Source organism: Gorilla gorilla, chromosome 17, assembly GCF_029281585.2.
Source record: "Gorilla gorilla gorilla isolate KB3781 chromosome 17, NHGRI_mGorGor1-v2.1_pri, whole genome shotgun sequence".
NCBI lineage: Eukaryota > Metazoa > Chordata > Mammalia > Primates > Hominidae > Gorilla > Gorilla gorilla.
In genome coordinates, this window is record NC_073241.2 from 64,492,838 (window position 1) to 64,517,860 (window position 25,023).

Sequence of the window (25,023 nt, forward strand, 5' to 3'; positions counted from 1 at the left end):
AATAACCACCATTTTATTGAGCACTAGCTTGATACTTAACATAAGTTTCATATGCTTTTCCTAACAACTCTATAAGGACAATCAAAAGTATGCCCATTTTTGCCAGGCACGGTGGCTTACGCCTGTAATCCTAGCACTTTGGGAGGCCGAGGCGGGAGGATCACGAGGTCAGAAGATCGAGACCATCCTGGCTAACGTGGTGAAACCCCATCTCTACTAAAAATACAAAAAATTAGCCGGGCGTGGTGGCGGGCGCCTATAGTCCCAGCTACTCGGGAGGCTGAGGCAGGAGAATGGCATGAACCCAGGAGGGGGAGCTTGCAGTGAGCCAAGATGGCGCCACTGCACTCCAGCCTGGGCAACAGAGTGAGACTCCGCCTCAGAAAAAAAAAAAAAAATTACGCCCATTTTCCTAACGAGGCTACTAAGTCATAAGTTGACCAAAGACAGACAGCCAGGGAGCAGCAGAACTGGGCTCTGCAACCAAAGTCTTTAGCTCTTTCTATTATGCTATGGGGCATCCCAAAAGAAGGGAACTCACACTTAATAAACACCTACTATGGGCCAAGCACTTTACAAATACTATTTTACTGGAGCTTGACAATAACACCATCAGGTATTATCATCTCAATTTTACAAATGAGGAAACTAAGGTTCTTAAAAGCCAAGTAATTTGTCCAAGGCTACAAACTGGTAAATAGAAAAGTCGAGACATGAACCCAGGCTGCAACTCTACAGTACTTGCTCTTTTTATTTCTTTTTATTACAGAATGGGTTGATGCCCAGGACAATCTTGGCTGATACTAAATCAGAAATGATGGTGAAAATGTTAGGAAGGGATCATGGAGAATGGGCAAGGTGAATGTAGAAACAAGGAAAAATTATTCTTGACTTTTAAGTCGCAAGGTTCTGAAACAGCACAAAGAAAAATGGATTCTTTCAACAAATACTTCAGCATTTACTCTGTGCTAGATAGCGTACTAAAGAGCAGTCTCAGAATTAAAAGATGTGTACCAAAGGACTCTTAGTTTATTATGGGAAAGCAACACGTAAACACAGTGATAAATCCAAGGGCGGAGCGAAGTAGACAAGGTAGCACAAAGGAAAGATGACTGACCAAGACCAAAGAGAGAGGGATGGGAAGAGCCAGAAAGAGCTGCCTGGAGGAGACATCTCAGCAGAGTCTGATATGAGTGAGCTGAGTGAGATGGAGAGGAAGGTCACCCAGGCAAAGTGAAAATGGGTATGAGAGAATGTGGCCCACTGAGGAAACTGAAGGTAGTTTGGGGAGACCAGATTAATGGCTGTCACTTCTGACTACGGCTCAAAATCAGCCATGAAACATGAACCGCAAGGCAGACTTCCTGAGTCAGAATCTCCATGGGACAGGGCTTTAATAAGTGCCATAAGAGCTTCCGATGAGCAGCCAGGTTAAGAACCCTGTGCCAGACCCTGGGGCACAGTTAATGAATGGTGAGAGAGGAGGTCTGAGAGGTTGAACTACAGAGTTTGCATTTGATCCCCATGGCCACAGTGATGGCTGGAAGGTCTGTGTGCCCACCCAGAGAGTGGCGTGGAGAAGACATGGGAAGGGGTTTGTTGCAACCATTCAGAAGAGAGACTGTGAGAGACTGAGCTATGGGGAGGCAAAAGACAAAAAGACGGGAGATTTGACAGGACTTGACACACTGTATAAGGGCTTGGAAGAGAGAGGGGTCAAGGACTCAAGTTTGTGGTTGGCCCTTGTGACTAGAGGATGATGGTGCTATTTGCTGAGCTATTCATTAAGAAAGTTAGGTCTGAGATGCCTACGAAGCAGCGTCTCCTAAACCGTGCTTTGCCAGGTATTAATAGATTTTTCATACATATCTAAACACAAGAACCCTGGGGATATTTCTCCTATTTTTTTTTTTTTTTTTTTGAGACGGAGTCTCGCTCTTTCGCCCAGGCCAGACTGCAGTGGCGCTATCTCGGCTCACTGAAAGCTCCGCCTCCCGGGTTCACGCCATTCTCCTGCTTCAGCCTCCCGAGTAGCTGGGACTACAGGCGCCCGCCACTGCGCCTGGCTAATTTTTTGTACTTTCAGTACAGACAGGGTTTCACTGTGTTAGCTAGGATGGTCTCGATCTCCTGACCTCGTGATCCTCCCGCCTCGGCCTCCCAAAGTGCTGGGATTACAGGCATGAGCCACCGTGCAGGGCCTTCTCCTCTTAATTTTTTAGTGTAAAATACTAAAGACCAAGCACAGTGGCTCATGCCTGTAATCCCAGCATTTTGGGAGGCCAAAGGCAGGAGGATCACTTGAGTCCAGGAGTTTGAGACCTGCCTGGGCAATATAGTGAGATCCTGTCCCCACAAAACATTTAAAAATTAGCCAGGTGTAGTGGCACTCACCTGTGGTCCCAGCTACTCAGGAGGCTGAGTTGGGAGCACTGCTTGAGCCTGGGAGGTCGAGCGTACAGTGAGCATGATCGCTTTACTGAACTCCAGCCTAAGTGACAGAGTGAGACCCCGTCCCTATTAAAAAAAAAAAAAAACTACACACATTTCTTTAGTTCTTATATGTGACAACAGACATTTTAAAAATTTCATGATATCTTACTCTGAGCAGGGTAATAGGAAAATAAAAGTTTTTTTAATGAAATTTTGTGACAACCAATGCATTGTCAGATCTGTGCATGGATGTGTACATAGCATTTCCCAAGAGCTACATCACATTAATGTGTGTTCTTCACTTAGTGACCATTAGTCTATGTCATGTACCTTGCTTTTTAAATTCAACATATTTGTGATATTATTCCATTTTATTGTAAATATTATGCCTCACCAACTAGTCCTCCATGGGTATGTGGCTGAGGGAAGATCTTGGTCATAAAGACTCGACCTCTGCTCCTTCCCCATCTCCTTCACAGGTCCAGCCTCCACTACATCAGTCCATCAGGTAAGCCCTAAGTCCTCTATTGTCACTCTCTACTTTTCTCCTAGGCCACCTCAGTCTAACCTTCAGTTACCATCCAGTCTAGACCTCCTATCTGAACTCCTGACCTATTTACCCACGGTTCCTCACTCCCACCATAACTACTCTTGAATTTCTCAAAAGGACCTCAAACTTAGCACATGCATAACAAACTTGTGATTCTTCCCACCCTAAACCTGCTCCTCTCCCAGTGATCCCTCTCAAGAAGTAGGAACATCCATTTGGCTGCATAGCCAGAAACGTGGAAGCATCCCTAACATGGTCCTTTCCCCCACCTCCTTCCTTCCTTAAATCCTGTTGATTTTATTTTCTCTTCAAGAATCTGCCCTTCCCCATCTCTGCGACCATCTTCGTCCCAGCAACTATCCCGTCACACTGCACAAGAACTCACCAACTGGCTCCCCACATTCACTTGGTCCCCATCAGTCTGTTATCTACATTGTAACCACAGCGATCTTTATAGATTGCAAATCTGATCACATTCTTCTGACCAGTTTTTAAAAGTAAAAACAAAAACCTTCTAGCCAACGTGAGCTTAGGTACAGCCCTTCCCTTTGGGAGAAAGTGAGTCCCCAGTCCTAGTCCGAGCAACCCAGATGGAACCTCCAGGGTACTTTTGGACAATCCTGACTGCAGCAGCATCACTGTTATTATAATGTACCTGTATTATAATGTAACAGATATTATAATGTATCTGTTTGCTTAATTGTAATAGAAAACGCTGAGGCTTCATTACAGTCAAGCCCTGTTTACCTGCTTTAAGTGTCTTATTTCATCTTCAGAGCACTCTATGGTGTAAGTTCAACCGTTCATTTGAAGACAAGAGAGAAGTTATGGAATTTGTTCCAGGTCATGTGGCTTGTAAGTGATGTAGTCTGGACTGTTCTGAAACCAAATAATCTGACTCCAGAGTCCTTACTTAGACGCCTACTCTGCTAAAATGCCTTTTCACATCTGGACTCCCCTCCAAATCAAAGAGCCCTTCAGAAGAGGACCTTGTTTTTCTCACATTTGATATTTGAGTGCCTATTTGTGCAGGTATTTGTGCCAGGTGCTGAGCAGAGTTATCAACAAGACAGCGTCTTTGCCATTACAGAACTTAAAAATAGTAGAGACAGGCAGACGTTAAACAGAAAGCATACATAATTACCTAATTTAATTGTGACAAAAACTACAAACTGGAAGGTAGAAGGTGTTCCGAGAGTGACTGAGAAAGGATCTAGCCCAGACTCGGGGAGCCAAGAGGAAGGCTGAGACCCGTCTCAAAACCGAGCTTTGGCCACGTGAGAAGTGGCAGGAAGGAGCCCATTGGCGAGTGTCAGACTCCTGAGCCTGCAGCCCGACACAAGACACACTGGGTAAGCGCCTGAGGAGTCAGCTGACCAAAAAGGCGGGTGGCTGAGTGGGCAAGTGGAAATGGATGGCGGGACTGACCGACGGAGCGGCGGGCGGAACCCCAGATACAGCCGAGCCCCGGCTTGTGGCCGAGGGGTCGAAGAAAGGCAGCGCGGAGGCCGGATGCGGGACAGGGGCGGTTTGGGAAGCACCCGGGACCGCCCTGCTGGACCGCCCCACTCACCCTTCGCTCTACCGGCGGCGTAGGGAACCCACCCCCGGGAGCGAGAACACTGCCCGGCCGAACGCGCGCCGGAAGTGGGGGGGGGGCGCCCCTCTAGGAGCCCGGAGGACCGCAGCTCTGTGGCAGGCGCGGGTCGTGTCTCGCAGGAGGGGCGCGGGTCCGGCTCAGACCTGGCGGGGGCATCGCAGAGTACAAGCGGTTGACGCGCTGCTGAAAGGGTGGGGAGCATAAGATACATATTAAATATAATTATATATTCTATATATTTTAATACATAAAAATATACGTATATATTCAAACATGTTTTTCCTCGTTATGTCGCGGGCTGGTATACCATCGAGAAAATACCATCGAGAAAATAAAAACCGAGAACCCATGATCTCTACATTTTGAGAGGAAGAGGAGCTGACCACGCTCACCGCGGACGTGCTGACTGCGAAGACAACAGTCCTGGGAGCTGCGGAAGGGCTGGGGCGGGGACGGGTCCTGCCCACGAATGCTGAGGACGCCAGGTGCTGCGGAGGGGTCGGGATGGGGGGCAGGAGAAGCTGTAAAGATTTCCTGGTGGACTCTGCCCTCGAGCTGCCCGTGGCCGCGTGCTGGATGCTGACACAGGAGAAGGAGGAGCGCCACGGGTTTCCCGGATAGGAAGCGGCAGGAGCCAGGGCACAGCGGGACGGGGTTCAGGGCACTCTCGGAATTGGCCCAGCATCTTAGCTGGCCAGAAACTAGGCTAAGGGGTTGGTTAGAGTGAGTTAGGTTGTGGAGCGTGTCAAATACCAGGCTCAGGTGTTAGAAATGCATTGAATCATCAGTGCAGGGTATTCACATATAACATGGCTGGAACAGTGTTCAGGGCGGTGTCTGTACCGTATAGAGTGGATTAAAGGACAAAAGAGATGAAAGAATACAGGTGACACATGAATTTAGCAAAATGTAATAATCTGTGAAAGTATGATTGAAAATAGGGCAAGGGATGACATCGCCAAGGGAGGTCTTTTGGAAAATAAACGGGATTGTGAAATACCAACGTTTTGGAATGGGGAGGAAAAGGAGTTCGAGAAGAGGAGCTACTTAGGGAGTAGCTCCGCCCAGAGGGTTCAAACATCATAAAAACAACAGTGTTTCAGGAGAGGGAAGACTGTTGCTTTGCTGCAGAGAGCCGAAAGAGGGTGAGAACTAAGCTGATGGTGGAATTAGGGGGAATGACAGAGGAGGGCAAGAGAGAGAGAGATGTTACCTGTGGACTGTCCTTTCGAGTGGTTCAGAAGAGTTGGTAAGGCTGAAAATAGACAATAATCTCTTTTGAGAATTGTGATACTGCAAGAAAGGAAAAAGGATATTGGTTGAACTAAGCAACCGGATTTAAAGTATTCTTATTTTCAAGGGTAGTGGAAAGCTAATTTGTAGAAAAGAAAAGGTAAAGTTTAGTAGGCACAAGAAATTGAAGATGGAAGAAAAGAGATACAGCTGATGGGGAGGAAATGAGACCAGATGGGCTGGTGAAGTAGTTTGTCTCAGTAAAGAAGGAAGTGATTGTTCCTGAATAGGAGGAAAGTGGAGGGTGAGTGCAAGAGAAAACGGAGAAGTTGAAGATGTTTATGTCAGATGACTCTGACCACAAAGGTGTTAATCAGAAGATGTTACAGTTGAGCCAGACTTTGAAGAATGTTACGACGGCCAATGACAGGAAGAGACGACTTCGTTATGTTCTGTATCTACTACCCAATATGGAAGCCATTAGCCATTTATGGCTATGTGTAGGAAAGCTGCCTGTTGCATGGCAAGAGTAATGCTATCTTGAAGTGAAACATCATAATAACCAGTGTTTGACTCTTGCATACCAAGGCATTCCCCCAGCAAGGTGAAGAAACAATGCCTATAACATAGATAACCCCTCATAAAGAAACAATACCTGTAGCATAGAGAACCCCTCATAAAGATCCTTATCTAATTTTCCCACTGGTCAGAGTTTTGCAAGAGGGTCTCAGACATGACAAGCTGCACGTTTTACCAAAAAAAAAAAAAAAAAAAAAAACTTGCAATGGAAAGAATAATATCTGCAGGGCAGGTATGGGGATCCACCATCTTAAGTCCTTTTGTCCCTACCAAATGTTTCCTTCTGAGAAACCATTTGTCAGCTCAGCTCTCTCAACCTCTGGGAGTAGGTTTACATATATTTGCTCACTTGATATATGGCTGATAGGAACTGAGCAAGTAAAATTTTCATTTCATTGAATTTTAATTAATTTACATTTAAATTGCTACATGGGATTAGTGATTCCATACTAGACAGTGAAGCTAGCCTGTACTTGTTAAAAAGAACCCAATGAGTGAAATGAACAAAGTAAACATAGCACATTTCTAACGAAGCACATAAAATAATGAGTGGCCAAAAAAAAAAAAAAGACTGTAAAATTGTCTTCTACATAAAAAGTCCATAAGGTTTATACACAGAACATACTCAATTTGTTCATTCCCTTAAAGGATCTAGCAACACACTTTTTAATGTAAGTACCCAATTTCCCCATTTTTAATGAACAGATGAATACCAGTATCTGCTAACACTGTGGGGTGGGGAGGGGAGAGTGATATATACCTAAGAAAATTAGCAACTTCATCAATAATAAACACTTCTCTATCATTTATTTTCTTTTAAAAAATGTATTAACACCTGAATAATGCATGGATTTTAGATAATGAAGTATCAATTTTGGTCAACTAATTTTGACAAATATGTCGTATCAGTGAAAGATGTTAATAAAAAGAAATGAATGCGAAAGTATATGGGATCTCTCTGTACTATCTATCTTTGCAATAATAAATTGAATTTTAAAATATCTTAATAAAAAGAAGGCAGAAATAGGGGAACGAGGGAACAAATACCTTGTCTGCCCTTCTTTGCTGTGGGGTTTCAATAACCTGTTAGACTTACACGCTATATCCTCTGTATCTCTTATCTGCTCTTTCTAATTTTTGTTTCTCATTTGCATATTTTACTACCTATTTTCCAATCACTAATTCTTTCTTTAGTGATAATATACTTTTAAACATATCCCTTGAGTTCTCAATTTCTGTCATTGGATTTTTAAATTCAGAATTTCTCTTTGGTTCAAGTTCACATCCATTATTTTATTTATTTTTTGAGACAGGGTCTCACTTTCTTGCCTAGACTGGAGTGGAGTGGCACCATCTCAGCTCACTGCAACCTCCCCCTCCGAGGCTCAAGCAATTCTCCTGTCTCAGTCTCGCAAGTAGCTGGGATTACAGGCACAGGCCACTACTGTGTCCAGAATTGGTGGGTTCTTGATCTCACTGACTTCAAGAATAAAGCCGCGGACCCTCGCAGTGAGTGTTAACAGTTCTTAAAGATGGTGTGTCCTGAGTTTGTTCCTTCTAATGTTCGGACATGTTCGGAGTTTCTTCCTTCTGATGGGTTCGTGGTCTCGTCGGCTTCAGGAGTGAAGCTGCAGAACTTTGCAGTGAGTGTTAACAACTCTTAAGGTGGTACATCTGGAGTTTGTTCCTTCCTCCTGTCCAGAGTTGTTCATTCCTCCCAGTAGGTTTGTGGTCTTGCTAGCCTCAGGAGTGAGGCTGCAGACCTTCACAGTGAGTGTTACAGCTCATAAACGCAGTGCGGACCCAAAGAGTGAACAGCAGCAAGATTTATTGCAAAAAGCAAAAGAACAGTGTGGAAAGGGACCCCAGCAGGTTCCTGCTGCTTGCTGGGGCAGCCGGCTTTTATTCCCTCATCTGGCCCCACCCACATCCTACTGATTGGTCCATTTTACAGACAGCTGATTGGTCCGTTTTATAGAGCGCTGATTGGTCAATTTTCACAGGGTGCTGATTGGTGCGTTTACAATCCCTGAGCTAGACACAGAGTGCTGATTGGTGTATTTACAATCCTCTAGCTAGACTTAAAAGTTCTCCAAGTCCACATTAGATTAGCTAGACACAGAGCACTGATTGGTATGTTTACAAACCTTAAGCTAGACACAGGGTGCTGATTGGTGTGTTTACAAACCTTGAACTAGACACAGAGTGCTGATTGGTGTGTTTACAAACCTTGAACTAGACACAGAGTGCTGATTGGTGCATATACAACCCTCCGGCTAGACATAAAAGTTCTCCAAGTCCCCACCTGACTCAGGAGCCCAGCTGGCTTTGCCTAGTTGAACCCGCACCAGGGCCGTGGGTGTAGCTGCCTGCCAGTCCTGCACCGCATGCCTGCACTCCTCAGCCCTTGGGCAGTCGATGGGACCGGGCACCACGGAGCAGGGGGCAGCGCCCGACGGGGAGGCTCCAGCCGCGTGGGAGCCCACTGCGGGGAGGGGGGGCGCTTGGGCATGGCGGGCTGCAGGTCCTAAGCCCTGCCCCATGGGGAGGCGGCTAAGGCCCAGCGAGAATTTGATTGTGGCGCAGGCAGTTCTGTGGGACCCCGCGCCCCCTCCGCAATTGCTGGCCCGGGTGCTAAGCCCCTTACTGCCCGGGGCCGGCAGCGCTGGCCTGCCGCTCCAAGTGCCCGGCCCGCAGAGCCCGCGCCCACCCGGAACTCGCGCTGGCACGGTTCCCGCCCACGCCTCTGTCTCCACAGCTCCCCGCAAGCAGAGGGAGCCAGCTCCCCCTCGGCCAGCCCAGAGAGGGGCTTCCACAGTGCAGCGGCTGGCTGAAGGGCCCCTCAAGCGTGGCAAGAGCAGACGCTGAGGCCAAGGAGGTGCTGAGAGCGAGCGAGGGCTGCTAGCCCGTTGTCACCTCTCACTACCACCTGGCTAATTTTTTGTATTTTTAGTAGAGACAAGCTTTCAGCATGTTAGCCAGGCTGGTCTTGAACTCCTGACCTCAAATGATCCACCTGCCTTGGCCTCCCAAAGTGCTGGGATTACAGGCGTGAGCCACCGTGCCCGGCCTGTATCCATCATTTTAGAAAGTTTTTTTTTTTTTTTTTTTAGATGGAGTCTCGCTCTGTGGACCAGGCTGGAGTGCAGTGGCACAATCTCAGCTCACTGCAACCTCAGCCTCCCAGCTTCAAGCGATTCTCCTGCCTCATCCTAGCTGGGATTACAGGCGTGTGTTACCACACCCAGTTAATTTTTGTATTTTTAGTAGACACGGGGTTTCACCGTATTGGTTGGCCAGGCCGGTCTCAAACTCCTGACCTCAAATGATCTGCCTGCCTCAGCATCCCAAAGTGCTGGGATTACAGGCATGAGCCTCCGTGCCCGGCCCATTTTAGAAAGATTTTTATGGTAAAACACACATGCCATTAAATTTACCATTTTAACCATTTTTAAGTGTACACTTCTGTATTAGTCCGTTTTCACGCTGCTGATAAAGACGTGCCTGAAACTGGGCAATTTACCAAAGAAAGAGATTTAACTGGACTTACAGTTACATGTAGCTGGGGAGGTCTCACAAACATGGTGGAAGGTGAAAGGCATGTCTCACATGACAACAGCAAGAGGGAGAATGAGAGCCAAGCAAAATGGGTTTCCCCTTATCAAACCATCAGATCTCATGAGACTTATTCACTTCCACGAGAACAGTATGAGGGAAACCACCCCCATGATTTAATTATCTCCCATTCCCTCCCACAACACATGGGAATTATGGGAGTACAATTCAAGATGAGATCTGGGTGGGGACACAGAGCCAAACCATATCAACTTCAGTGGCATTAAGTGCATTCACAGTGTTGTACAACCTTCACAAACATCCATCTCCAGAACTTTTTCATCTTCCCAAACTGAAACTCCATACCAATTAAACAGTGATTCCCCATTTCTCCCTCCCCCGAGCCCCTGGCAACCACCATTCTACTGTCTATAAATTTGACTACCCTTAAGTACCTCAAATAAGTGGGATCATACAATATTTGCCTTTTTGTGACTGGCTTATTTTACTTAACATAATGTCTCCAGGTTTATCCATGTTGTAGTATATGTCAGATTTTCCTTTCTTTTTAGGGCTGAATAATATTCTATTACATGTATATACCACATTTTATTTATCCATTCATCTGTTAACGGACACTTGGGTGGCTTTGCCCTTTTGGCTGTTTTGAATAATGCTACTATCATTATAACAGTACCTTTAATCCATTTTTAATTTTTCTATATGGTGTAAGGCAAGAGTCCAACTTCATTCCATTGTATGTATCTGGTTTTCCCAGTATCATTTCACGAAAAGACCACCATTTCCACCATTGAATGGTCTTAGCACCCTTGTTAAAAATCAGTTGATCACATGTGAGGGTTTACTTCTGAGTGCTCAATTTCATTGGCCTGTATGTCTATTCTTATGCCAGTACCACACTGTTTTGATAATTGTAGCTTAATGAAATCAGGAATTAGAGTCTAATAAGTCATTCTAAAAATAGCTTCTGGTTTTCCGTCAAATTCTTTTCAATCTTGTCTTTTACGTCCCTGAATAAGAAACAGTATTTTATCCAAATCTAATTATCCTAACATAAGAAACTCCAGTGATTCTACTTCTATCGTCAATTGTTTCTGCTGGTTGTTCTTAGCTCGCTTGCCTGGTTATCTTTTATCAGGAATTTTCATGAAAAGTTGATGGGGAAATAATTTGAAGGTACTCCTCTTCTTTATTTTTTGAGATGGAGTCTTGCTGTTGCTCAGGCTGGAGTGCAGTGGTGCGATCTCAGCTCACTGCAAGCTCCGTCTCCCAGGTTCACACCATTCTCCTGCCTCAGCCTCCCAAGTAGCTGGGACTACAGGCGCCCGCCACCATGCCCGGCTAATTTTTTGGGGCTTTTTTTTGCTTGTTTTTTGTTTTGGGTAGAGACAGGGTCTCACCATGTTAGCCAGGATGGTCTCGATCTCCTGACCTCGTGATCTGCCCGCCTCGGCCTCCCAAAGTGCTGGGATTATAGGCATGAGCCACTGTGCCCGGCTGAAGGTACTCCTCTTCTAGAGAGAATCATTGTTTGCTTCTGCCAGCTATCTGGGAGCTCCAGTAATTGCTGGTCATCACAAACCAGTTTTAGGTATTCAGATTTTTCTGGGTCAACCAGATGACTTGCAGTTGGGCTACAGTCTGTGGAAGGGCTGGTTTACTACAAGTTCACGTTTATTCCTAGAATGTAGTTGATTTTGGGTATAATTCAAAGTACCAAGGTCCCAACCCTTAGTCTCTGATTCCAACTTTCTTCTCTCTAGTCCTATGAGGCTATCAAAAATGCCATTCAGTACCCTCAGCTGCCTCTTCCAGATAAGCAAATAATCTGAAAGTGAAAGCCCACTAGATGCTTTGGTTCACCTCACTGGACTTAGATCATTTCTTGGATCTTGTTCCAGTATTCTGTACTACCTTGACAGTTCTAATGCCTTCCAGCTGATTTCATATTTTTATATGGATTTACTGGTTGTCCTTAAGGGAAGTGTGATCCACATTACTCACTGTACCAATAATGGAAGCTGAGTTCTGTGACTTTAATTTTCCCCTAAAAGATAGTATCTTTTGAAGAATAATAAGTTTTTAATTTTAATGTAGTCCAATTGAAATTTCCTTTTTATATATATTGGGCATTACTGTCTTTTTTAAAGATTTCCTTCCCTACTCTGAAGTCATAAATATACTTTCACATATTTTCTTCTACAAATTTTACAAAAAGTTTGCTTTTCTCCCATGTATTTAATATACTTGCTATTTGCTTTGTATGCAGTTATGAGGCAGAGATCTACAATAACTATTTCTAGATGAATAACTAATTATCCATTAATCACTTACTGAATTGTCCTTCTTATCCATGCTGGTTTTCATGCCAGCTCATTCAACTACATTATTCATCTTTGATCCCACATATAGGGTTATGATGGAGATGGCTATAGGCTATTCCATCCATCTATAAAGTTAGCATCATAAGAATGATTAAGAATACATGAACACTACAGGTCACTCAGTATTGCTTATCAATCTTATGTTTTTCTAGTAAGCTCACCTTTGCATGAAGTTTATTTCAAGCCATTTTCTCAAGCATTATTCTCCTCACCCCTCATTCTTAAATGATGATATAACCTCCTTCTTCCCAATGAATTGGAACATCCTCAATTTACCACTAACCTACCTGAGCTTGCACCCATTCTCTCCTATCATCTTAGTTAGCATAGAAGGGCCACTCATATCTAAAGACCTATTCTTCCACTTGTATCTTGGATCCCATCTCCTTCCCCATCGATCATATGCCATCAACAGTTCATTCTCTTCCTGTGTTATCTACTCTCTCTCTCCTGGATTCTTCCTGCTATCTTTTACACATTACATATCTTTCCTATCTTAAAAATTATCAAGCCACCAACCAAGCAAATAAACCATCCCTAAACTCCACTATTACCCTATTTCTTATTTTCTTTTATTCATAACTGACTTATTGAAGTTGGTCTGTAATGACATTCTCCATTTCCAGATATCCCATTTTTTTCTCATACTGGTTCTCTTCAACGTTTGTTTTTTATGAAGAGGTGTTGGATTTTGTCAAATGCTTTTTCTGCATATTTTGTCCTTTATTCTGTTGATATGGATTTGGTTGATTTTTAAACTGATGCTCAGATGGATTCCTGGGATAAATTCCACTTGGTCGTGGTAGAAAATCCTTTTTTATATGTTACTGAATTCAGTTTACTAGTATTTTGTTGAGAATAAGACATACTGGTCTGTAGTTTATGTTTCTTGTGATGTATTTGACTGATTTGGATATCAAAGTAATATTAGCCTCATGAAATGAGATGGAAGATATTCCTTCTTCTTGTTTTGGGGAGGGGGAGAGTTTGTGAAGAACTGGTATTAATTCTTCTTTAAATGTTTGGTAGAATTCACCAGTGAAGCCCTTGGGGCCTGGGCTTTTCCTTGTGTGTCTTTTTTTTTTTTAATTACTAACTCAATCTCTTTATTATACATCTATTCACATTTTCTATTTCTTCTTTAGTCAGTTTTCTGTCTGCAGGGCATGTCAGAGACCTTCACAGCAGCCCCTCCCATCACAGGCCTTGGGGCTTAGGAGGAAAAAATGGTTTTGTGGGTGGGGCCTAGGGCTCCCCTGCTATGTGCAGCCTAGGGACCTGTTGCCCTGCGTCCTAGCCGCTCCAGCCATGGCTGAAAGTGGCCAATGTAAAGCTCGGGCTGTGGGTTTAGAGAGTGTAAGCCCCAAGCCTTGGCAGCTTCCACGTGGTGTTAAGCCTGTGGACACACAGAAGTTAAGAACTGAGGTTTGGGAACCTCTGCCTAGATTTCAGAGGATGTATGAAATGCTTGGCTGTCAAAGCAAAAGTTTGCTGCAGGGGCAGAGTCCTCATGGAGAATCTCTGCTAGAGCAGTGTGGAAGGGAAATGTGGGGATGGAGTCCCCACACAGAGTCCCCAACAGGGAACTGCCTAGTGGAGCTGTGAGAAGAGGACCCCTGTCCTCCAGACCCCAGAATGTTAGATCCACTGAAAGCTTGCACCATGCACCTGGAAAAGCCACAGACACTCAATGCCAGCCTGTGAAAGCAGCCAGGAGGGGTGCTGTACCCTGCAAAGCCACAGGGGCAGAGCTGCCCAAGGCCATGCAAGCCCACCTCTTACATCAGTGTGCCCTGGATGTGAGACATGAAGTCAAAGGAGATCATTTCAGAGCTTTAAGATTTGACTGCTCCAATGGATTTCAGACTTGCATGGGGCCTGTACCCCCTTTGTTTTGGCCAATTTCTCCCATTTGGAATAGGTGTATTTACCCAGTGCCTGTATCCCCATCATATCCAGGAAGTAACTAACTTACTTTTGATTTTACAGGCTCATAGGCAGAAGGGATTTGCCTTGTCTCAGACTTTGGATTTGGACTTTTGGGTTAATGCTGGAATGAGCTAAGACTTTTGGGGACTGTTGGAAAGGCATGATCATGTTTTGAAATGTGAGGACATTAGATTTGGGAGGGGCCAGGGGCAAAATGATATGATTTGGCTGCGTCCCCACCCAAATCTCATCTTGAATTGTAGGTCCCATAATCCCCATGTGTCATGCGAGGGACCCAGTGGGAGGTAATTGAATCATGGGGGCAGCTACCTCCATGCTGTTCTTATGACAGTGAGTTCTCATGAGATTTGATGGTTTTATAAGGGGCTTTTCCCCTTTTGCTTGGCACTTCTCCTTCTTACCACCATGTGAAGAAGGACATGTTTGCTTACCCTTCTGCCACGATTGTAAGTTTCCCGAAGCCTCCCCAGTCATGCTGAACTGTGAGCCAATTAAACATCTTTCCTTTATATATTACCCAGTCTCGGGTATGTCTTTATTGGCAGCATGAGAACAGACTAATACAGTAGGCTATACCATTTAGGTTTGTGGATGTATACTCTATGATGTTCACACAAAGACGAAAGCACCTAATGATGCATTTATCAGAATGTATCCCTAGCATCAAGCAAAAGATGACTGTACTTCCTTCCTTCTGCTGTTCTGTTGTTGTTGTTTATAAGTTTGCTCTCATTTTTAGTTTCTTAAGGTGGAAGCTTAGGTTTAGATAATTTTTTTTTCTAAAATAGACATATTAAAGCTATAAAATTTCCTCTAACCATTACTTTTGCAGCATCCCATAAAATATTTTATGTTGTACTTCACTTTTATTCAGTTTAAATAATTTTCTAATTTCTCTTATGATTTCTTCTTTGGATCATGGTTATTTATATTATGTTATTTAATTTCCAAATATTTGTGGAGTTCTCAAATTATGCTGACTCAATATGCCCTCTGGGTCAGTGGAATCCTCACTGTCCCCAACCTCTTGGTCTATAGATACCCAACTGGTCCTATCTTCTAGACTCTAAGAGGCCTCACTGGTCCCTGAGCCACCCTCAGCTGAGGTGGCCCTGCCATCTCTGCCCTTGGTAGTGTCCCCACCCTCTGGGTACCTCGTTTCCTGCTTCTGTAATACCAGAAGTTGGACAGCTTTTCTTCTTTTCATCCTGTCTCTGTCCTCTTCGAAATTAGCAGTGTTTCTGGTGATAGCATTGTCAAAATCCTTGTCAGTTTTCCATAGATTTTAAGAGAATCCATACGGTTAGGCACAAGGATTCTCTATAGATCCTTCTTGGATAACCCAATTTCTATCCTGGATTCTTCTGAAATAGTTAATTGGATCCATAAATCACACACCTAATCGCTTCACCAAAACGTTTGTCCCAGTGCTGTCTCCAGAGCATGCTATCTGAGATAGGTTGAGAAATTTCCAAATCATCAAATGATTTTTGCTTAACAGTTTCCTCCTCAGTGTATCTCTTTCCTCTCATATTTTACCATAAGAAGGAAGGAAAAAACAAGCTACACCTTCTACTCTTTGCTTGGAAATATCCTCAGCTAAATACTCAAGTTCATTAGTTACAAGTTCTACTTTCCACCCAATAGCACAGCATGATTCAGCCAAGTTTCTGCCACTTCTAACAAGGATTGCTTGTTCTCTAGTTTCTAATACATGTTCCTCCTTTCATCTGAGATCTCACCAGAAGTATCTTAAATGTTCATTATTTATAGCAGCATTCTCTTCATAGCAATATATGTATTCCCTAAAATGTAACTTTCTCTACTGTCCTCTTTACTTCCTTCTGAGCCCTTACCAGAATCACCTTTAATCCTCCTATTTCTACAATCTCTTCAAGGCTTTTTCTATTAAGAATTTCAAAACTCTTCCAGCTCAATCACTTACTCAATTCCAAAGCCACATCTATATTTTTAGATATTTGTACATAGCACCCCACTTCTGGTACCACAAAAAAGATGGCATAATAGAAATGTATTCTCTCATAGTCTGGAGGTTAGAAGTACAAGATCAAGGTGCCAGCAGGGCCATACTCTCTCTGAAAGCTCTAGGGAAGTGTCTGTTCCATCCCACTGTCTTAGCTTCAGGTTGCTGGCAATCATTGGCATTCTTTGCCTTTTGGATGCATTACTCCAATCTCTGCCTCCATCATCACATGCATTCTCCTCTGTCTCCTCTGTGTCTGAATTTGCCTATCTCATAAGAACACCAGGCATTGGATTAAGGCCCACTCTAATCCTTTATGACCTTAACTTGATTATATCTGCAAGGGCCCTGTCTTAGGCCATTCAGGTTGCTATAACAAAAAATATCGTAGCCTGGGTAGCTTATAAACAACAGAAATTTATTTCTCATAGTACTGGAGGCTGGAAAGTACAAGATCAAGGCACTGAAAGATTTGGTGTCTGGAGAGGGTCTGCTTCCTGGTTCATAGAAGCCATCTTCCCACTGTGTCCTCATACGGCAGAAAGCCTTGGAGCACTCCAAGTCCTATTTTATAAAGACACTTAATCCCACTCATAAAGGCTCTGCCCTTATAACCTAATTACCTCCCATAGGCCCATGTCCAAATACTATCACATGAGGAGTTACAATTTAATATATGAATTTTGGGGGGACATAACATTCAGCCTACACAGACCCTATTTTCAAGTAAAGTTACATTCACAGGTAATGGAGGTTAGGGCTTGAACCTATCTTTTGGGGAGATACAATTCAATCCACAACAATGTGATTAGTATAAACTAAGATTTATTTAAACCACTGTGGGCCAGAAGCAGTGGCTCATGCCTGTAATCCCAGCACTTCGGGAGACTGAGGTGGGTAGACTGATTGAGCCCAGGAGTTCAAGACCAGCCTGGGCAACATAGTAAAACCCTGACTCTACAAAAAAATAGAAAAATTAGCCAGTCATGGTGGCATGCGCCTATATTCCCAGCCACTTAGAAGGTTGAGGTGGGAGGATCACTTAAGCCCAGGAGGTTGAGGCTGCAGTGAGCTGTGATCACACCACTGCACTCCAGCCTGGGTGACACAGTGATACTTTGTCTCAAAAAAAAAAAAATAGAGAGAGACAGAGAAGGCAACCACCATTTATAAAAAGATCGAGAGAGGCAGAGAGAGAGACATAGAAGACAAGCAACACTTATTGAAAAAAAAGAAAGAAAGAAAACACACACATACACACACACAAAACACCATGACTTGGCTTTCAGTTATTTAACAGATAAAGATTTTTCAAGGTGATGCCAATGACCTTACTGATAAAAAACAAAGGGAATTATCTGACCTAAACTCAACTTTAAAGATCTTGGGGAATTATAGTATTTCTTGACACAAGGCCAGTCACTTCTGTCAAAGTGAACCTTGGGAACTGTGATTACACTGGCCATTATTTTCTTTTCTGAATCAGAGTTTTCAGCACTGGTTCTGAGTTTTAGGAAGTCAGTGTCAACTGGACATGCACACTGACATGTCAAAGATGTCTTATTACCCATAATTTAAAGACCTTATTCACAACAAACATGTTAATACTTGTTAATATTTATTTGAGCAGCAGCCTACTTGTTAATATGAGCAAAAGGCAAGTTAATTTTTAATGTGGCTTCACAATTTTGATTTATTTCCTTTTTTTCCCCAGAACTGGAAATTGATTTTTAAATTGAAATCCCTTCCTTGTGAAAATTGTTTACACAGTCTAAGTATCAAAGAAAATTAATCTCCAATACAATACATGATAAGCAAAAGTCCACATGTAGGTCTTTATGTTCATTTATCTGAGGAAGAAGCCTGCAGTTTTCATCCTTTTCTCAAATAAATTTATTGTCTCAAAAAGATTGAGAATCACTGCTCTAGAATGTATGCCTAATTTAGACATATATTAGTACATATGTTAGTTTGACCTAGTTTCCCCCAAGTGAAATGAGAAATAGAATTCAGGTAGAATATTGGTGGTGGCCTATCAGTTTCATTCTTGAGAATTTTATATCACTTCCCATGCCTGTAGTATCACTCCTAATCTCTCTGGAAACCCTTCAATTCCATTTACTTCATTGACAGGAACTTCTTCAGTGTCAGCTGGTATGGTCATAGTTGGCTCTAGATTTGTTTTGGCCAGTCCAACAAACAAACTCCAGGTTAGCTCATCAAACTCACACACAGAAAGCAACATCTCTGGCAACATTCCACAAAGCTACAAATCTAACAAAATCTGAAAGAATGGTTTGGCTTCCTTGGTCAAACACCCAAAAAATCTACATTCATATCATCACTTTTGGGTAAAAGGTTAACAAAACACTTTACCTTTGTACATGAGAATTAACCTTTGGTTAATTTTCTCATTCTGTTTTATTGAAAACTTATTAATAGGTCAATTATGTTACCCAACAATATTGTTTATGGTAGAAATGTTTCCTGATTACCAAAAGAATTATAAATGAACTATAAATATTGACTATGCTAATGGATACTATAACTTTGGGCCTCCCTGAGTATAGTGACTCTTGTAATTGGCATGTCTTTTACAGAAATTCTAGAAGCTATGTCCATGGAGTTGCTATAAGACATATTAGCTCCTGTGGAAGTTTCTAATCCAGATGCATCCCACAGGTTCCCAGTGTAAGTCTCATCTCCTTGCATCTGACCTGTCAACTTGGAATGGGAAGGCCAAAAAAAAAAAAAGCCTGGATGCTTGTGTAAAACACTGTGAGTACCACTACCACCGAAGAGGGGTAGGTGCTGCCTACTGGTCAGCTGTGGCTTCTGTCCTATCCTTCTAAGTGAATCTGATGCCAAGGGTGATCTGCAGTAGTCTTGAAGGTCTAAAAGTCTAGTTCAATTCAAGAAGAACATTCTGGTGGGCAATGATATACACCCAGCTTCTTTTGGAAACTACTTGAAAATTTATGTTTCTTCCTTCTCTCATCTTCTTATCATCTAACACAATATGTGTTAATAGTTAACTTTATATGTCAGTATTTAAGATATAGGATATGAAAGAAGGAGGGTTATCATCTGGGAGCAGAATGAATGCCATTCATGGACCAAAAAAAAGACTATTTTCCTCTTTTGGGAAATGGTTAGCATGTTAATAGTTATGTGATAGTAGTGTTATGTAAGGTGAAAGCACAACTTCATTGTTATCATAATTTGGAGAATTAAAGTATGGCTTAAAGAAACATGTATGGTACTAAGTTGACAAGGGGCAGACCATGATGCTTTTATAATGTGTCATCTTGCTTAAAGTGCACCAGTTTTCCTAGAATTATTTATTTTATGTTTACAGTTTGGGTGGGCCAACAAGGCAATTTTTGGGAGATGTGTAATGTGGAAAGGAAATAGTAGCCATTTGTAGTTCACATATGTTGTTGCTGACTGGTGACTCACTTTGTTGACTCATTTTGTAGCAGCTTGGCCTGCAACTACTCTACCATCCTCTAGATCCTCCTTCAGCTTCTCCAACTCCTGGCCTATGTATGTGTGTTTATGACAAACAGCCCCAGCTTCTGAAGGATACCCTCACCACCAAGGTCAAAGGCAACAAGAACTAACATGGATTTCAGTCCATTTTCATGAGGTTCAAGTTTGTACTTGTGACTTCCAGCCTGACCTTGACTTCTCCCACTTTACTTCCATCTTCCTTTCTGACTACTCTGCCAACATCAAATTCTAGCATCAGACACAACAGCATTATAAGAGTGCCTAACTAGCTCTCATAATTGTGTAAGCCAATTCTCTTTAACAAATCCATATGTACATGTACATATATTCAATTACTTGTTGTGTGTCTCTGGTTGAACACTGACTGATATATCAGGGATAAAGAAGGTCATTTCATTATGAAAAAGGAGTCAGTCAAGAGGCATAACAGGCTGGGCATGGTAGGCCACACCTGAAATCCCAGCACTTTGGAAGGCTGAGGCAGGCGGATCACCTGAAGTCAGGAGTTTGAGACCAGCCTGGTCAACATGGTGAGACCCCGTCTCTACTAAAAAAAAAAAAAATACAAAAATTAGATAGATGTGGTGGCATGCACCTGTAGCCCCAGCTACACCAGAAGCTGAGGCACAAGAATAGCTTGAACCCAGGAGGTGGAGGTTGCAGTGAGATGAGATCATGCCACTGTGTCACAGGATACTTGGGGTGTTGCTTTTCTAGTCAGAAACCTCTGTGGCCAGTGGTGCCTTTGCCTGAGTTTTGCTTGGGCCCACTGGGATCGTTCTGCCTACTCAGCCTGGCAGGCTGTGCTTGGCTAATGCTACCAGCCTGTATCTCACCCCTGCCAAGGGTGAGCCAGGCGTGAAGTAGCAAGGGATGTGTGAGCGAAAGAGCGTGGGGTCTGGCCACTGCACACAGTCAGGCACGCTGGCTGCTGCAGCAGGGTGGGCAGCTCCAGGTGCCAGTACGGGCCCTGGCTCACTGCAAGGCTGTGACTGGACTAAGTACACCACAGTGGTGCCCAGAAGCTTGGAACTCCAGGAAATGCAGGGCCCCAAAGGGAGTCACAATCCTGGCTCAGGGAGCTTCCTGGTCTGGGCTTCCTGAAGGGCCACAGCTCTTCTTTCCTCTTTGCCTGCAATGTGGTGAGCAAGGGGCATGTTTCAGCTCTGTTTGTGTTACAGCTCTTTCAGCCTCACCATTCAGCAGGTCTCAAGTTCTTGTCCTGCATCCAGATAGAATGAGGTATGTAGACAAGTGGAGGCTGAGCAAAGTGAAGAGGAGCTTTACTGAGAAGGAGGAGCTTTACTGAGCAACAGAATAGCTCAGAGGAGACCCTGGAGTGGGTAGCTCCTCTCCGCAGGCAGCTTGTCCCATCATCTCTGCAGCTGTCAGCAAAGAGGAGGCCCTGAAGTGGGTAGCTCCTCTCTGCAGGTTGGTCCTCCTGTTGTCTCTGCAGCTCTCAGCAGAAAAGAGGCCCTGGAGTAGGTAGCTCCTCTCTGCTGGCAGGTCTTCTCCCCAAGTCTGGCTGAGTCCAGGGAATTTTATGGGCCTCAGAGAGGAAGAAGTGCATGCTGATTGGTCCATTGGTGGCCATGGGCAGGTCCAAGAAAAAGCACCACCAGTTCCCCCTCCAGTCAGGGGGACTGGTGGCCTGGCCATTAGGCTTCAGGCCTTCTGGGGACCCGCCCCTTTCTGCCTCAGAGCATGTCGCCTCCTACTGCTTTCTATGGTGCCCAGGCTGTTCGTGGGGACAAGCACCTGCAGGCAAATGCTGAACTGCCCTCAGCCTTCCCTCAGCCTCCCTCCTATGTTTGTCAGCACCCAAAGTCTGGAGGGGGCTGAGGCAGCAGAGGAATGGCCTGTCAGCACTGCCTCAAGTATGCGCACAACTGGCTGGGCTGCAACAGCACCCTGGCTCGGCCCCAACCTTGCTCCTAGATCAGAGCAGTCACCAGGAGCAGGGAGAGGCCAGGCAGCAGAAGCAGATACCTCCAAGCCTGCTGAGGTGGGGGTGCCTTCCCAGGCCCCTAGAGTGCAGAGATATCCAGGTTGGTCCGCAGCCACAACCTGGGTGGCTACAGCTGCACAAAGGAGGTGGGGGATGCAGGAAGGGCTCATGCCTGCTCCAGCACTCCTGCCTTCTTTGGCACTCCTGCCTGCTCCCAGCCTCCAAGAACATGGTCTGTAGCAAGGACTTGGGTGGCTGCAGTTGCACCCAGGAGAGCCGGGCTCCTGCCTGCTCCTGGTCTCCAAGAACACAGGGAGGCTCAGCCAGCAGCCATGACTTGGGCAGCTGCAGCTATGCCTGGGGAGCTCCCACCCGCCAACTTGGAAGGAGCTGGGCTCCTGCTTGTCCCCGCTCCCTCTGGCTCTGTGAAGCTCACAGCATGGGCAGAGCCTCCCGGCTGCAGCCAGCATCTTGGCAGTGGCCACTCCAGATGGTCCAGATGGCCCACTGTTGCCATCAACAACACTCCAGCCTGGGCAACAGAGTGAGAGACTCCATCTCAAAAAAAGAGAAAAAGGAAAAGGAATAACAATCCTAAACATTTATGCAAATTGTGAGCTTCAAAATACATAAAATTAAAACTGATAGAATCACAAGGAGAATAGACAAAACCGCAATTATTGACAGAGAATTCAATACTCATCTTTCAATAATTACTTTTAAAATTAGTAGAAAATCAGCAAAGTATATAGTAAACTTCAATAATACCATAACCAACTATTTGATCAACAATAATCAAATAGTCGACCCAACAGCAGCAGAATATATTAATATATCCTTCTCAAATGTGCATGGAACATTTATGAAGACAGACCATGTTTTGGGCCATTAATGAGTCTTAATAGATTTTAAAGGATTCAAGTCATACACAGTATGTTCTTTGACTACAATAAAATTAAATTAGAAATAAATATCAGAAAAATCTCTAGAAACCCCCCAAATATTTAGAAACTGAAATAATCCAAGTTCAAAGTAATCTGAACTGAATGAAAATAAAAACACAACACATCAGAATTTGTGAGATGCTGCTAAGGCAGTACTTAGGGGAAAATTTATAGCACCAAATTTCTATAACACAAAATAAGAAATATTACAAATCAGAGGCCTCAACTTCCACTTAAAGTAACCAGAAAAAAAAAAGCAAGTTAAACCCAAAGCAAGGAGAAAAAAGGAAATAATAAGGAACAGAGTGGACATTAATAGACCAGAAAATGAAAGACAATTTTTAAATAAATGAAAAGCTGGTTCTCTGTAAAGATAAAAATGACAAAGCTCTGGCCTATCCAACAAGGGGAAATGGGAGAAGATACAAATTACCAATAGCAAGAATGAAAGAGGTAACATCACTGCAGATTCAACAGATACAAAAAGGACAAAGTAATATTATAAACAACTTTATGCCAACTTATACAAAATTGGCTGATTCTTTAAATGATACAAAATACTAAAGCTTACCCTATAAGAAATATATAACCTGAATAGCACCATATCTATTAAAGAAACTGAATTTGTAATTTAAAACCTTCCCACAAAAAAACTCTAGGTCCAGATAGGTTCACTGTGAATTCTGCCAAATATTTAAGGAAGAAATAATACCAATTCTGTACAAACTCTCCAACAATACTGAAGACAACGGGATGCTTTTTGAATCATTCTTTGAGGCCCACGTTACCCTGATCCCAAAACTAGACAACGACATTACAAGAAAACTATAGGCCAATATTCTTCATGAAAAATCCAACAATATATAAAAAGGATAATACATCACAGTGAAGCAGGGTTTTTTACAGGAATGCAGGTTTGGTTTAATGTTCAAAAATCAATCATTGTAAATCACCATATTAACAAACTGTCTTCTCAAAAGATACAGAAAAGGCAATTGACAAAATCCATCCTACATTCCTGATATAAATTCTCACCAAACTAGAATTAGAAAAAAACTTCCTCAGTCTGTTAAAGGGCACCAATAAAAAAAACCACAGCTAACATCATGCTTAACAGAGAAAGACAGGATGCTTAAGATTAAAAAAAAAGACAAAGATCTTCACTTAAGATTGGAAAAAAGACAAAGATTTCCACTTTCTTCATTTCTACCGAACACTGATATACATAAAGATCAATTTTACTTCTTCTTTTCCAATCTGAATGCCTTTCTCCACCTCCCTTTGCCTGCCTTACTGCGCTGAAAATAAGAAAGGCATCCAGATTGGAAAGGAAGGAGTAAAACTGATCTCATATGTAGAATATCTGATAGAATCTACAAAAAAAGCTACTAGAACTAATAAATGAATTTAACAAAGTTGCAAGATACAAGATTAATATACAAAAATCAATTGTATTTCTCTATATTACCAACAAACAATCTGAAATTAAAGGAAAAATACAATAGCATCAAAATATATTAAATACTTAGGAATAGATCTGTCAAAAGTTATGAAAGATCTGTAAAATATTAAAAAGAACTATAAAATATTGGTGAGAGATATTAAGGAAGACCTAAAGAAATTGAGAAAAATATTGTGTTCATGGATCAGATGACTCAATATTGCTTTAACATGTCAATTCTCCCCATATTGATCTACAGATTCAATCCAATCCCAATCAAAATCTCAGATAGCTTCTTTGTAGAAGTTGACAAACTGATTCAAAAATTGATATGGAAATGCAATGGGCTTAGAATAACCAAAACAACAAAATTAGAGGTCTCACACTACCTGATTTCAAGCCTTATTATAAAGCTAGAGTAATTAAGTGTGGTGTTGGACTAAAGAGACAAGTAGATCAATGAAAAAATAGAGAGACCAGAAATAGACCCACACATATATGGATAACTGATTTTACAAAGCTTAAAGGAAACTCAGAGGAGAAAGAAATGGTACAGAACAACTGAATATCCACATACCAAAAAAAAAAAAAATTAACTTTACCCTAAATCTCAGAGTTGTATGGGTACAAACAAATTAATTCCAGATGGATCAGAGACCAAAATGTAAAACCTAAAAATCCCGGAGGAAATCTTGGTGACCTTATTTTAGGCAAAGATTTCTCAAATATCATACAAAAAGCATGATCCATAAAAGAGCCAATTGATAAACTGTGCTTCATCAAAACTTAAAACTGATGCTATTCAAAAAATATTAACAGAAAGAAAACTGAAGGCACAATATATTTGCAAAGCATATATCTTCTTCTTCTTTTTTTTTTTTTTTGCAA

At 42.9% G+C, this 25,023-nt stretch overlaps 1 protein-coding gene across 4 annotated transcripts in view; it reads right to left on the bottom strand.

Moving 5' to 3' along the window:
• Positions 1–25,023, bottom strand: part of ZSCAN30 (zinc finger and SCAN domain containing 30) — a 41,065-nt gene that overhangs the window by 13,690 nt on the left and 2,352 nt on the right. The window contains exon 1 of one of the 4 annotated variants that reach the window (XM_019014060.4): positions 4,557–4,763. The exons of 2 other annotated variants lie outside the window; for them this stretch is intronic. The gene's annotated coding sequence lies outside the window, so the exon portion shown is untranslated. Of the gene's footprint in view, positions 1–4,411; positions 4,764–25,023 lie in introns of those variants that run through there. One more of the 4 variants, XM_055368298.2, reaches the window with a different exon arrangement.